This window comes from Petaurus breviceps, unplaced genomic scaffold (genome assembly GCF_028583685.1).
Source record: "Petaurus breviceps papuanus isolate PSGF00001 unplaced genomic scaffold, PetGlider_PUasm1.0 138, whole genome shotgun sequence".
Lineage (NCBI taxonomy): Eukaryota > Metazoa > Chordata > Mammalia > Diprotodontia > Petauridae > Petaurus > Petaurus breviceps.
Window position 1 is genome coordinate 5,416,139 of NW_027185694.1, and position 16,407 is coordinate 5,432,545.

The following is a 16,407-nucleotide window of genomic DNA, read 5'->3' on the forward strand; positions in this document are numbered from 1 at the left end:
TGATTTACTCTTGTATTCTAACTCAACTACACTTAGAAATAGTTACACCTGTGATCTTACCGTCACCTACAAATATTCCACTTGTGTGTTCATGAACTTGACAATTACTTCATATGATCATAACCTTCTATCCCGCTATCTTCCTTGGTGCCTTAAAACCCCTAAATATGTTTTTCATCCCTACTGTGATCTCCAATCCCTTTATTCCTCAGTTTTGTCTCAGACCATCAATCATACATTGGATAAACTCTACTCCCTATTTTATCTCAGTGTTTTGGTATATCAATGAAACTCAACATATTTCTCTACACTCAAATCCCCTGCCTCCTTGTCCTATTATTTAACATGCTTTGCCAAACCCAACCTTGGATTTACTCCTAACCATCACTCCTATTCATGTGAAGTTAACAGGAGGTAGAGAAAGTGCTAAAATCTTGCTGACTGAGTCCAGCACAAATTTATGTTACATAATCTCATTTAGGACCTCACTGTAGTGAGGTCATCCTTTTATATATCCTTAAGTAATTCACTATCCCATTCCCCACAGCAGCTACTCCAAACCTTTCCATTCCTATTTAAGCCTCCCTTTCTCCCACCTCCTAAACCAAGGCTCTCACTTCACCCCCCCCCCCAGTTGAGGCTATTATCTGAAAGTTCTCATCTCATATAACTCATGTGTCTTCTCCCCATTTTCTCTTCCTTTAACTGTCTTTTATGTCCCTTCTCCTTTCTAAACTCTCTACATGTATCCTTGATGTCTATCCCTTCCTGGTTTTTTTTTTTTTGGCAGATCAGGACATCTGAGTGGGCACTGTCTGGGAGGAGGGTTGCTGGGTTAAGTGTGTGGCACACCCGACGGGTTAGGTCAGGAGTATCTAAAAGCAAGGCTTGATATTTGGTGAGCCTGCCACTAGCCAGCCACTGGTGGCCCTTTGCTTCCAGGATGCTTTGAACTCCATGCAGAGTTAGAACTTCCAGGGGCTGACCAAGTGTAAGTTTAGAGGCTTCCTCAATTAGAATGGCTGTAGCAGCTACTGCCTGGAGGCATGCAGGCCATCCAGAAGCCACAGAGTCTAATTGTTTTGAAAAATAGGCAACTAGCCTGGGGTCAGGACCTAAGGACTGTCTTAAGACTCCCAAAGCCTGTCCTCTCCTTTCATCTACATATAGAGTGAAAGGTTTTCCTAGACCAGGTAGGGCTAATGCTGGCGTGGTGGTCAATTTAGCTTTCAGAGTCTCAAAAGGTTTAGTATGATCAGGACAGCCACTCTAGAGGGAGTGAGTCAGGGCCCTGAGCGGAAGCATTGAGAGGCTTAGCAATAAGGCTGAAATTTGGGATCCAGAGCCTACAAAACCCAGCCATACCTAGCAAAGTTCGAAGTTGTGTTTTAGTGGCTGGAATAGGTATAGACAAGATAGTCCTTTTTCTCTCTGAGGTTAAGGAGTGAGAGGTAGGAGTTAGTTCATGGACCAGATACTTTACAGACTGGTGTGCTATCTAGACTTTATCCAAAGAGACCCTATACCTTTAACTACCCAAGAAATTAAGGGCTTCTGCAGCAGCAGCCAAAGAGGCCTTCTGGTGGGGCTACAAATAAGGATATCATGCACATACTGTATTAAGCTGCTATCAGTTAATTTCAGATCCCTTAAATCCCTTCCCAAAGCTTGACCAAATAAATGTGGGCTATCCCAAAACCCTTGGGGCAAGACTGTCCATGTTGGCTGACATGGACTTGTTTCCCCAGAAAGCATCCATTCAAATGCAAAAATATATTGTGAGTCTGTGTGCAGAGGTATACAGAAAAAGGCATCCTTAAGATCTAGGGTGGAAAACCATTGGGTACCCCCAGGGATCTAAGTAAGTATTGTATATGGGTTAGGGACTATGGGGTGTATAGGGATGACAGCTTTGTTAACAGCCCTGAGATCTTGAACCATTCAGTATTCTCCATTAGGCGATTTTTAAAAAGAAGAATTGGGGTGTTAAATGGAGATTGGCAAGGGACAAAGATTTTATATTTTAGGAATTTTTCAATTAGTGGTTGTAGTCCTTCCCAGGCCTCAGGCTTGATTGGATATGGATGGAATGTGGGGGAATACATTAGAATCTTGGAGGCAAACAGTAACTGGGGTGGCATGAGAAGCTCTCCCAGGAATTCCCTGATCCTACACAATTGGCTCAACTGTCTCCCACACTTCTGTTGAGAATGTGGGGGGGGGGTCTGGTGAACACAGGGCAAAGGGAGATGGGGGGGATTAACTAGAGAAAATTGACTCCCCAATTTCACCATCCTGTCCCATCCCAACAAGGGGGCAGAGCAAGAGGAGATAATAAGGAAGGAGTGCTCAAACGACAGATCCTCAAATAGACAGGGGAAGGGGTATGTCTCCCTACATCCCTTAGTTTTCCCTTCTATGCCCATGACCTGACAGATTGAGGGCTGATTTGTGCCAGAGTAATTAATTAAAACAGAGAATGTAGCTCCTGTATCGATCAGAAAGCAGGTAAACTTGCCTTCAGCCTTAATGCTTGCCCAGAGCTCAGCAAGGGAAATGGAGAAGGTGGGGCCACTGCCAAGCGCCAGGCTTCCCCTTCACTCCAAGTCTCAAGAAGACTGGAGGACAAGGTACTGGGAGGTGTCTCTACCAATTTTACCTCGTTGACCATCCTTCCTCCAATGCTCCTCCTGGTCCAATGGGCACAGTTCTAGAGGTGTTGGTTCCTAGGGTTCCCTCTGGGGGGGGGGCGTGCCCTGGAGGGGCACTCGTTGGACCAGTGACCCTCCTTGTGACATCAAAAGCAGGTTTCCCTCCTGCCCAAGTGAATGGGCTTCCTCCAAAGGGGTCCCCTGGAGGGCTTTTCCTGGCCAAGGCAGCAGCCAAGAATCGAGCATGTTCTCTGCCTCTGGTTCATTCCCTGCATTCTTTCTCCTCGGCTGCAACCAGGTCTCTGTTATTAAAGACTCCAAAGGCCATCTCCAGTAATTGGGCCTGAGGTGTTTGGGGTCCCATGGCTAATTTCTGCAGTTTTCTCCTAATATCTGGGGCAGACTGACTAATAAAATACATGTTAAGGATTGCTGCCCCTTCTGTAGAGTCAGGATCTAAATTTGTAAATTGTAAATTTGTAAAATTGTACCTTTTAATGGCTTCTACAAATATATCTAGGAAAAGGGGAGGGTTTTCTTGGTTTGTCTGAGAAATTTCTCTAACTTTCTGATAATTTACTTGCTTTTGAAATGCAGTTCTTAGGCCTTCTATCAGGCAAAGTACCACATGGTCTCTCTTTTCTCTATCCTCCCAGATCTGATAATTCCATCCTGGGTTACTAGTGGGAACAGCAGCTGTTCTTGGGAGGTATTTTCTGGGGTCATTGCTAGCCAATCAATCCCCAAATTTTGGGGCTTGTTCCCAGATTCTCCTCCTCAGTGGAACAACGGGTAGAGAAGAGGATATGCAAATCACCCCAAGAAAGCTCAAATTGCAGGGATAAGTCCCGAAAGCCTTCAGTAAACTTTGTTGGGTTTTCGGAGAATTTACCCAACTTTTCTTTAATTTGATTGAAATATGGAATGGAGAATGGGAAAACACTCTACTTGTCCCACCTGATGAGAGAGCTGCTTCTCTTAAAGGAAAAAGTCCTGAAGGTTCTATGGGGACAGGGTCTTGGGAAGGGAGATTGGAAGTCCCACTTCCTGTGAGAGAGTGCCTGGGGGGTGCTGGATGAACTAGATCACACTGCAAAACTGGGGGATCTGGCTGGCAAGGGGGAAAGTCAGCCAGCACCTGAGAAGGGGAAGTGGTCAGAAGAAGAGATACCTTTATGACTGCCTCTGGGGTAGGGCCTGAGGGCTGAGTGGGTGTTGCCTCATGGGGAGGGGCCACAGAGGGAGGCACTTCAGCCTGACCAGTGGCTGGGACATGAGCAGGGGTCCCTGAGGGGGAAGGGGCCATTCTGGGAAATGCAGGGTAAGAGACATGGGTGGTGTAGGAGACAGAAACTGGGGGCTGTTGGGCTAGAGGAAAAGGGAAGGGGAACCAGAGGGAAAAGGGTTGGGGTGCAGCAGAAGGGGATGGGGGAGTTGCCTCAGTGACCTGAGCAGGAATTGCGGAGGAGGGAGGAGCTGGGGCTGAAGCCATAGGAAAGGGGTCATTTAATTGGTCCCCATTGCCCCTCTGTGGAGGGGCTCTAGCTTCAAGCATCTCACAATCTTTCCTGAGAATCTTGTTCTGAGAAAGTTCAACAAAAGCCATTAAGTAGGCAATTTCTATCCATCTTCCTTCTCTATGACAATATGATTCCAAAACAGGCCATGATTCATCGTCTTTTAGGCTATACCTAAGCCCAACAGTGTTGCAAAAAAAACCCAAACAAACAACTTTTCCTTTTTAATATCTCCAGAGAAAGCAAATTTTTTCCAATGTTGTAAAAGAGAACCCAAAAGCAAACTTTTGGGAGCTACAGGCATAGGCCCTGGAAGTCCCTTCCTTCATAAAGGAAGGTTTGAGAGTAAGCCTCGAAAAACAAACAAAAAAATCCCACAAAAAAGTACCTGAAGTTTTCCCAGCTCCCTAGCACCAAGAGAATTGAAATAATATGGCTTACACTTCCAGATTCGGTGTCTTTCCTTATCTTCCATTCTTCAGAAGCATGTGGATATTCATGTTCTCCAAAATAAACAAATAGGACCAAAAACCTGAGATTAGGCTAAGCACAAAACAGCCTCCTAGCTGTCTGACCTAATGGGACCTTAGAGGTCAGGCCCCCCAAAAACACACATGCACACAAAACCACAAAACAAAACAAAAAAAAACTGCACTTCCAAGGTACTAGGGAAAGAACGAGGCTTATGTACCTTCTAGTCCCAGCTGGAGAAATTGAGATTAGCAGTGTTTTCCTGGTCAGGGAACCATAAAAATGAAGAGATTACCCACTAAGAGGGATAGGGCTGCTCTGGAGACCCCAAAATACTAACACACTGGGTTCTGCCAAATGAATTCAACTCAAGTCTTCTCAGCCAAAGAAAATTAAAATTTATTAAAAGTTTGCTTGCATTAGACACAGAGTAAGTCTGTGCTAGGTCATTGTATGGTGCTCTCACTATTCTATGCTGCTCACACACCACATGGTGTGAGATGGGGCCTTATATACAGAAGGTTGTGGGAGGAATCTAGGGGTGGTCTAGAGGAGGAGTTTGGGGAGGGTCTTCAGGAGAAGTTAATGAGGTCAATGAGTGATTAAGGATGGGAGGTAGCTGGAGGCTACAGACAATGGTGGGCTAGGGCAGTTCAAGAGTGTACTGATATTTTGATAGGCTCAAGGGTGGGAAGTAGATGAACAATGGAGGGCTAGGCTAGTAACTAGGCTAGTAGTTAGCAGTTAGTAACTAGGCTAGAGGTCTGGGCCCAGCCACAATGTAAGGCTTATTGCCTCATGCAAATGCCTCATCAAATGAGACATTTTAATCAAGAGTCCAAGGGAGGTTCCCAGAGCCTGTACCTCAAGAACTCAAGGAGAGCTTGAGGGGGCTCCCTGAGCCCATACATCATCAATGTGACACTTTGTTTCTGAAATCTGTCATTTTTTAAATGATTCTCCCCCATACCTGGAGTGTTCTTCCTCCTTCACCTCCACCTCTCCTGAACTTCATTTGTCCTCTGCTACAATCTACTAGTGCTTCCTCTCTGGGATTACTTCCCATTCTCTCTCTCTCTCTTTCTCTTTGTCTCTGTCTGTCTCTGTCTTTCTGTCTGTCCCTGTCTCTCTCTCCCCATCTATCTATTGTATATGTATATAGTTGTTTTCATGTCTCAGAATGTGGTACCATGAATCAGTGACCTTGTTTTCATATCTCTGGTGAGGTATGGGCTCTGGGAGCCCCTTGAGCTCTCCTTGAGTCCTTGAGGTACAGGCCCTTGAACTCTGATTAAATCATCTCATTTGATGATGCATTTGCATGAGGCAAGTCTGTTACTAGACTTCCCACCCTCTGTTACTAGACTTACTAGACTCTCCACCCTATGGATCCACCCTTGAACTGGCCTAGCCCACCACTGTTTGTGGTCTCCAGGTGGCCTCCAGAAACTTCCCACCCTTAATCATTCATAACTCCTCCCAAAGACCCTCCCCAAACTCCTCCCCTAGACCACCCCTAGATTCCTCCCACAACCTTCTATATATAAGACCCCATCCTGTCTTCATGTTTGTGAGAGCTCCATAGAATGACCTAGCACAGACTTACTCTTTGTCTAATACAAGCAAACTTTTAATAAACTATACTTTTCTTTGGCTGAGAGAAGACTTGAGTGGAATCCATTCGGCAGGACCTAGTGTGTTGGTATCTTGGGATCTCCAGAGCAACCCTAACCCTCTTAGTGGGTAACCTCTTCATCTCCAATGCTTATTACAGTTCCTAGTTCATGGTAAATACTTAATAACTACCTGTTGATGATCCATGAATGATCTAAACTTCTTGTCAGAACACTCGAGTTGTTGTCCCATGTTCAAAACATAATTCAAACTAGAGACAATTTGTCAGCAGTGCTCCATGAAAGGGGTAGTCTAGACATGATTTAGATGTTCTTAATGGACATATTTTTAGGGACCAAAATCAGAAACAATTCCTCTGATTGTATGTCTATTGATATAAAATCAATGGGAGGGCTGAACCCTTTGATCCAATTTAATTAAAATCTACCTATTAAAAATAGGCCAGCAGGTACATATACAGACAGAGTAATCAATAACAATTTTTTTTAATCAGTCAAGCAATATCAAATGAATGCTTTCTGGGAATAGGGAATCATAATAATAAAATTAACCAGGAACTAGAATTAAGGGACCATAGGATCATATATTCAGAAATGGGAAGGACCTTAGGGGCCATCTAGATGAGGAAATTGGGAAATAACCAGTATAAGTGACTTGCTCAACATTTCAGTTCCCCTGACTTCAAATCCAACCAACATCCTTTCTACTGCATAGCTTACCTTTTTGTTTTCTTTCCTTAATAAATATATTAAGTTTTTATCCTTGAAGTCTGTTTTTAGGCTTGGTTTACAGTGTTCTTATCACTGACTTCATTACTCAAAGAGGATATCTTTTTTTTTGTAGTATGTACAGTAGTGAGAGAATCTTTTCTGAGAGCATGTTATCAAAGCAGCAAATTCATGATATCATATAGACTTAAAAGCAAGTCTATTAATGGTAACACATGTTTCATACCATTTCTTATCCATTTCCAAAAACACCTAGGTGATTAACCTTGATCATTTTATAAGAATATAAATTTTTTTAAGGTAAAAATGGGGTTAGATAGCAGAGTTGAACTAATTAAAGAGAAATAGGCTTTCTGTCATTTGATTTTACTGTAAGTAGTCCCACTCAAAGACAGGATTTATTCATCTAAACTGATTCTAGGCCATCCCTCAGTTTACAGGTGAAAAGGAGCTTCTGAATTCCCTGAGGGCCAAGTGGCTTGACTGTGGGCTTTCAACAAAAGTAGAAATATGCTATTTCTAGTTTTTTCTCTATATTTGTGTCTCTGAACATGCTGTTAGTTTAGATTTGTTCATTGCCATAAAAAAAATTACAATCAACTTAAAAGGGAGTGGATTTTGTGACTAAATTGGCACACAGTTACTTATGCAAGCACAAGCATGAGTGCTTGCCAGTCTTTTTTCATGATCAGAATTCAATCCAACAAGCATTTATTAAGCATGTGATAAGCATTAGTGATAGAAAGACAACGGGATAAAAATAGTCCCTACCCTTAGGGAGCTTACACTTTACTGAAGTGATTCAGCTTGGAAACAATTGTGTAGATAGATGATGATTTAAGGAGGCAGAAATTGCTAATAATTCACAAAATCCAGATTCCGTAGGAGATGTCACAAGAGATGAGACTCAAATAAGACTTGGGATTCCAAAAAGGAGATGAGAGTATGGAGTGTAAGTATGAGTGACAGAATGTGCAAAGACAGAGGTGCTGGAGATAGAATACTAAACTCAGAATATCAAGGAAGCCCGGATGATGAAATCATAGAGTTTGTGGAAGGAAATTATGAAAATGACCCAGAAATGATCTGAAGTTCCAACCAAGGGAGAAAATAATATTTTTTTCACTCTGCCTCCTAACTAAAGTTTTGAAACAAAAGCAAACACAAACAAAACAAAAAAGAAGTTTTCTTGAAAGACACCTGGTAGAATAATTCCTTGAGCTTGTTAGGTCATTTGAAAAAATATTTTGAGTTTAATGTTTTGAATTTCATCTGTCAGAATTAGTAACCAGACAAGCAGAAACATGGCAGTGTATATTTTCACCCTAAAGAATAGTTGCTTTTAGTTGTTGTTCCCCTCAATGGCAATTTTACTGATTGTTTTGACTCTAAATCCGTGAAAGGAAAACAATGCTATTAAATGTGATGTTGCACCCACATTCATGGATATAGTTTTATTAAACAGTATGCTTCATTTGAGAGTCTAAATTCCTGAGTCTAGAAATAAGCAGCAATGTCTACTGAACACATTTCAATTCTACTTAGCTTAAACAGGTTAACATTTTTTTTGCATTTGTTTGAGTAGATCAAGTTCTTAGAATCCTGCCATTATCATGGTAAACCCTGGCAGAATAGTCCCTTTATCAGTATCATTGACTCTGTTGAGAAATTCTCACCCATCCAAGAGGATCCAATGTAATGCTAAGAGTAGAAGTGAAATAAGGCACAGGTCGGTCACTGCTTACTCACAGATCAAATAACTTAATACAGAAATTAAATGTTGACAAAAAGAGAAAGAAAAGGGAAGGGTGGTATTTAAAAAGACTGGTTTAAATGCACAGGGAGCCCTCAGGAACTCAGATTTTTAAAAGGGAGCAAAAAAAAAGATGAAAGAATAGGAACATAAACAAATATGTTTAAAGTCCTTTATAAACCTCTCTTAAGCACTAGTCATTTTCTCATTTCTTCTATAGTTATTTGTTTATATAAATTATCTCCTCAACCAGATGGGGAGCTCTCTGAGGGCAGGGACAGTGACTTATTAATTTTTGTATCCCTTACAGCTCTGATATGGTACCACTCACATAGAACAGTGACTAATAATTCTGACACCTTGGACAAAGATTAAAAAAACATTTCCTGAGAGCATAAAGAATAAAAGATACCCTTATAAGATCAACTTAAAAAGTATTCATATGGGGTAGAAAGACCTTGGGAGGAAGGCTTAAATTTAGGACATAAAGACCCATGATGGGAAAAATACTAGAACATTTCAGAGTGGTCTGTGCCATTAGCCCTTATGGGAAGAAATCCTGGGATGCCTAGACTGGTATGGTAGTGGAAAGGGTTAGGATAAGGCAGAATTCAGCCAGATTGTGACTGCCCTGTGGTAGCTTCCTATCCTATTTTTTATTAATAATTTTTGCTATTGAGATTCTAAACTGGGATGGCAAGGTGGCACAGTGAATAGAGTACAGTCCTTGGAGTCAGGAGGCCCTGAGTTCAAATCCGGCCTTAGACCCTTGACATACTTACTAGCCATGTGACTTTGGTCAAGTCACTTAACCACAATTGCCCTCAAAAAAACAAACAAAAAAAAAGATTCTAAATTTCATTGTTTTTATATTCTGGGGTACAAATGCTGTCAAGCTCTAAATTTCATCAGTCTGAAGCAAAGCTCTTGCCACTCCACTGTAGTTATGACTTTGTTTGCATGCCAGACAAACTTATTTAACATTTATTGAATAATTAATTCAAAAGAGCACCAGTAATCTATAAGAATAATGTCAGGATGGCTAAAGCCTACACAGTGCTGAGGCTTGGGGAAAAAATGCTGAGGATGACAAAAAAAATTTTAAGAGGTATATTCAGAAAAAGAACAATAAATTAGTAAGTTCATAATATAGTGCTATTAGTGGAATATTAACATATAACAGAAAAGATAAAAAGAAACTCTCATTTAGATTACATCGTTTTCATTAAGGAGAACCACATATGAAGTAGAAAGGGTGGACCCATCATTTAAGACATGTTAGAAGTTAGAACACTGAGCTAGATAAACCGTAGAGGCTCACTTTACTCTAAGGGTCTTCAAGTCTTCATATGAAAATAAATTACATTTGCATGTTTGTGCATTTTGCAATTAAATTTATCTCAATTATCAGTCTTTGAGAAATCACAGAGAATGGGAAAGGTGTTGAAAATCTGGAGATGGGCAAAAATTGTCCCTGCTTTCAAAAAGGGGAGAGTGATGTCTGTGGAAAACATTAGATCTATGAGTTTAAGCCACAAAACCCTAGAACAGATTACTGAACACATTATTCTGGAAACTTAGAAATCAGTGATCACAGAGAGTAATAGTAGGTTCACTAAGAACAAATCCTGACTAATTTACCTCATTTCCATTTTTCATAGATTTACTAGTCTGGCAAATCAGGGGAAAGCTGTATATATATTCTAATTAACACTTTTGATATTCTTGTAGAAAAGATGTTATGATAGCTTTATGGGACAACATAAAGAAATACAGGCAGGATTAAAGTACAGTCATACATATTCATAAGAGTCCAGTATTAATGTGAAAGGAGGTATCTGTCCTTGACCCTGTTATATTCAACATTTTTATCAATAACTTGCAAAAAAGTAGATTTTTCTGAAGTTCAAATGACATAAAGCTATAAGGGATATATTAAAATCATAAGGTCAAAAAATTTTGTGTTTGGAAGGTGTTCTAAATGGTATTTTTCTCTGCTTCCTTGAACTATTCTAAGTACTTAATCCATCAATTGTTTTCCTGTGGAAGATGATTGTAGCTACCTGACATCTTGCAGTTGCTCTGTGGAGATATACTAGTAACCCCTAGGTGAAGGTAGCCTTTATGGAGATAGAAGTTCTATAAAGTCCAACAAGGCATAGACAAACAGATAGGACAATCTTTCTGATTCACAGAAAGGCCCCTCCCAACTGGATGATTGCTTACCTGGAAGCCAACCCCTGAATTCCAGGTAGTTCACTTGGATGGAATATTATGTTGACTTGTGGAAGCTATGTTTTATTCATCTCAGTTCCTAGTCTACCTGTTCTACCACAGAAACAATTTGAGACATATCATGGTTAAACACCCTCATTTACAGATGAGGAAAGTGAGGCCCAGAGAGATGAAGTTAACTTTTCCCAAATCACAAAAGTACTTAGTGGTAGAGATGGAACTCTAATCCCTGTCGTGTACCCCTTCCCCCACCAACATCTCAGGTCTGGGCCCCAGAGGAGCCAGGAGATTAGTAAGCATGTGTTTCAACCTAGATCTAATTAGCTAGGTCACTTAATGAATACATAATTAGATAAGGATAAAACTGAGTGTGGTGTGAATGCAAAGCCCGAGTCAATGATTAAATAGAATCAAGTTACAGACAGGATCAAAACACAATTCTGGAAAGGTCAAAAGCTCCCAAAGCAGTAAATCCAGGGAATTAACATGAAAGTGTGGTCAGATTCACCTTTCAGGGCTGGGGATAATATAAGAGACATAATGGTAGGAACACCAGATAGTTTTTTGTCATTCAAGCTCAGCTTTAGGCACCTTCATATCATATCAGATGGGATGCTAGTCATGTCTTCTACTAAGCAGAAGACAATGCATCTGTGGGTCCAAACACTTCTAGCTTCCTGAAAACTGTCCAGTGTTCTTTCTACTAAACCATATCATAAAAGCACAGAATCAATGCGGTCTAATAAAAACCATGCCTGATTATAAGAATCCAACCTACAACATCTCAATGAAGTAGACGGTAAACTTACACTTGGATATTTACATAGAAGGGGAACCCACTACATCTAATTCTATTTTGAGGCACCTTCCTTAGGAAGTTTTTCCTTACATCAAACCTGTCTTCATTTCTGAAACTTCCATCTATTGATCCTAGTTGTAAATTCCTAGGGCCAGGAAGAACAAATCTAATCCCCCCTCTGCATTTCAGCTCTCATTTACTTGAAAACAGCTGTCAAATCCCCTCATAATATTTCTTTTTTCTAAACTAAGCATTTCCAGTTTCATTAGCTGGTTTGTGTATTACATGTTCTCTAGTCATCTCACCATATTGTTTACTTTCTTGTGGTGTAGTCCAGCTAGTACATTGTCTTGTAAAATATATATTATATTCCTGATGTGGTCTGACCATGGTAGATTGCAAAGGAATTATTTCTTTCCAAGTCTTGGACACTATGTCTTTCTTTTTGCATCTTGGGGTAGCATTAATTTTTTGACCGCCATGTCATGCTATTGACTAATATTGACCTTGTATTCTTTAAACTTCCTGGATCATTTTTACAGAAACTGTTGTCTAGTCAAGGTTTTCCCATTTTCTAATTCTTAAAGTGATTTTTTCCATCACAAGTTTAGAAATTTATGCTATCAGTTTTTGCAAATGACACAAAACTCAGCGGAAAAGCATTAGCCTTTCCAAATCACTTATTTTGGATCAGAGTCAGGGTCCAAAAAGATTTTGAGAAACTAGTGGGTTGGGCCTAATCTACAAGTTATAAGATGACATTTTATAAGATAAATATGAAGTGTTATTTATACTGTAAAAATTGAAACTCAGAAATTTACATTGTAGCTTAATATCAATCTATCTGAGAAAGAGCTATGAGTTTTAGTGGACTCTGAGCTCAGTAGAAATGTAAAAAATAACATGTTAGACAAAACAAACACCCCCCTCACCCCCCCCAAAAGAAACAAAAACAAAAGCTAAATCAATACTGAACCACATTGAGAGAGATTATATCCAGGGGAGAAAGGTTATAATTTCACTGTCCTCAGCCCTCCTCAGGCTACAGATGGTGTATTAGTTGTTATGAGCACTACTTTTAAAAAATATAATTATTTACTTTTAGTTTACAACATTCAGTTCCACAATCCCTTGAGTTCCAAATTTCTCCCTCCCTCTCCTCTCCCCTCCACCCCCATGGCAGCATGCAATCCAATATAGGTTCTACAAATATCTTTACATTAATATTAGTCGATTGTAAAGAAGAATTATAACCAATGGAATTAACAATGAGAAAGAAAGAACAAAACAAAACAAAAAAAGAGAGAGAGCAAGTAGTTTGCTTCAACCTGCATTGATTCCATAATTCTTTCTCTGGATGTGGATAGTCCTTTCCATCACGAGTCTTTTGGAGTTGTCTTATAACCTTGCATTGTTGAGAAGAGCCCAGTCAAGCAAAGTTGGTCATCACACATATGTTGTGTCTGTAAAACTGTGTACAAATTTTTCCTGGTTCCAGTCTCCCTACTCAGCATCAGTTTATATAAGTCTCTCTAGGTTATTATGAAGTCCATCTGCTCCTCATTTCTTATAGCACAGTAGTATTCCATTACATTCATATACCACAACTTGTTTAGCCGTTGCCCAATTGATGAGCATTCCCTTGATTTCCAATTCTTTTCTACCACAAAAAGAGCTGATATATGTATATATTTGTACATACGGGTCTTCCTCCCACGTCTAAGATCTCTTTGGGATACAACCCTAGAAGTGGTATTACTGGCTCAAAGGGTATGCAGTTATTTATAGCCTTTGGGCATAATTCCAGATTGCTCTCCAGAATGGTTGAATCAGTTTATAACTCCACCAACAATACATTAGTGTTCCAATTTTTCCATATCCTCTCTAGCATTTGTCATTTTCCTGTTTTGTCATCTTAGCCAATCTGACTGGTGAGATGTGGTACCTCAGAGTTGTTTTGGTTTGGATTTCTCTAATCAATAGTGATTTAGAGCATTTTTTTTCATATGTTTATAGATGTCTTAAATTTCTTCCTATGAAAACTGCCTGTTCATATCCTTTGACCATTTAAGAATTGGGGAATGACTTGTATTCTTATAAATTTGATTCAGTTCTCTGTATATTCTAGAAATGAGGCCTTTATCAGAGACACTAGTTATAAAAATTCTTTCCCAATTTTCCACTTCCCTCCTAATCTTGGTTACATTGGCTTTGTTTGTACAAAACCTTTTTAATTTAATGTAATCAAAGTTATTCGTTTTGCATTTTGTAATGCCCTCTGTCTTTTATTTGCTATGAGCACTATTTTTTAAGAAAGATATAGATAGGTTAGAGAGTGTGCAAAGAAGGGCAACTAAGATGATAAAGGATCTAAAGATCATGACATACATATTGAAAATCTTTCAATGTTTAGAATAGAAAAGAGAAGAATCATGAGGAATATGACAGCTGTCTTCTATCGTCTGAAGGCCTGTCATGTACAAAAAAGATTAGACATTCTTTTTGGCCATAGAAGGGAGGAATAGAATCTGACAGCTTTGTCAGGAAGACAGATTTAATCTTGATCTAAGGAAAACTTCTTAGCAATTAGGGACATCCCAAAAGTAGGATGTGCTAGAATGAGAAGGAATGGATTCCCTATTAATGGATGTCTTCAAGTAAAGGATAGATCTTGGGGCTGTCATAGAGTAGTTTCATGGTCAGGTCTGTGTTGTACTATGTGGCCTCTGAAACCCTTCCCAATTCTAAGATCCTCTAATTCCCATTAAATTCAATCTTAGTTTAGTCATCTCATCATTCTCACTTGCCAAGGTCTTTTTGGATACTGTCATTGTCATCAGATACATTAACTATTCCTCCCAGTTTCACATGACCTGAAAAACTGATGTTCATGCCTGATATGGATTTTTCCAAATCACTTAAATATTTGACAGCACAGGACCAAGGCAAGATTTCTAAGCCTTAACATCAGCTTATTCATAATTACTTTTGGGGTCTGGTCATTGAAAGAATTCCAAGTCCACCCATTTAGTTTCTGTCTGTCCATCTTGTCTACTAGGATAATACAAAACAAATTATGAAAAGCTTTGTTAAAATATTTCTATATCTATACATATATATGTGTGTATGTATATATGCATTCATACAAAATATATGTATATGTATATATTATGTGTATATACTATGTGTATATATTATATGTATTAACTGTAATGAAAGACTTCCCTAATTGACTAGCTTTGTTACTCTGTTGAAAAAAAAGAGTGGAAAACGAGGTTAGTCTGGCATGACTTGTGTCTCATGAAATCAAGTATACAGGAGATGTCAGACTAAAAAATCAAAAAAGATCTTGGGGGAACTAAAAGCCAAAACAAACAAGAAAAAAATTAACAGAGATTAATCAAAGTCATGGATTAATGTAAGGAGAGATACTTCATTTACAATATGTGTTTAAAACCAAGGGCTCTAATTTACTATAAGCTCAATATGAATCAACAGTATAATGATTACTAAATAAAGATAATATGCATTATTGCTGTTTATTTGGAACCAGGCCTCTGATTTCATTGAGGTAGAAAATTAACAGCATGAATACTCATGAATATTGGTACCTGCTTTGCAACTCTACTCTTAGCGAAATGTCTAGAACACTGAAAGGTTATCTGTCTTGTCCATGATCACATAGCCAACATATGTTAGAGGTAGAACTTGAACCCAGGTCTTTCGGATGCCATTTCTGATCACTGTGCTACACTTGCTAGTTTTTAGGTTGTGTTAACAGAAGTGTTATGTATAGATAAAGCATAAAACAAATAGTCCTGCCATCTTGACCAAACCATATATGGTGGATTTTCTCAGTTCTAAATTCTAATAGGCCAATTGATAAACAAGCCTGCAATGAAATTAAGACAACCAAAAAGTGAAATAATATCAGAAGACAAATAATGGAAAGATTGGAGATGTTTAGCCTGAAGAAGGGCAGCTAGGTGGTTCAGTGGATAGAGGGCCGGATCTGAAGTCTGGAAGACTCATTTCCATGAATTCAAATCTAGCCTAAGACATTTGCTAGCTGTGTGACCCTGGGTGAGTTACTTAATGATGTTTGCCTCGGTTTCCCCATTTGCAGAATGATCTGGAGAAGGAAAGGGAAACCACTCTAGTATTTGCCAAGAAAACTCCAAATGGGGTCACAAAGAGTCAGACACAACTGAGATGACTGAACAAGAACGACAATGCCTGAGGATTTAAGCAGAATACAATTATTTGTCTTCACATATATATATTTTTAAATCTATTAAGTTAAAGCTGTTTTAGATTTATTCTATGCTGTTCTACATCACACAGGTAGGAACAGTGGTAGAAAATATATGAAGTGTTTTTTTTTTTAACTTTGTCCGGGTAAAGAACTCCCCTTCTGGGAACTCCTTCTACTTTCTAGGTAGCAACCCATTTCTGACTTCATAAATAAATCTAGAGAACTTCACAAGGCATATCTAGGTTAAATGACTGATCTGAGAACTAGTAAATGCCAGAGGCAGGAGTGGAATCCAGATGTTTCTTCCTTGAAGCTCAAAACTCTATCTACCAAATCACATGCTTTTGTTTTTAAGACGATGGC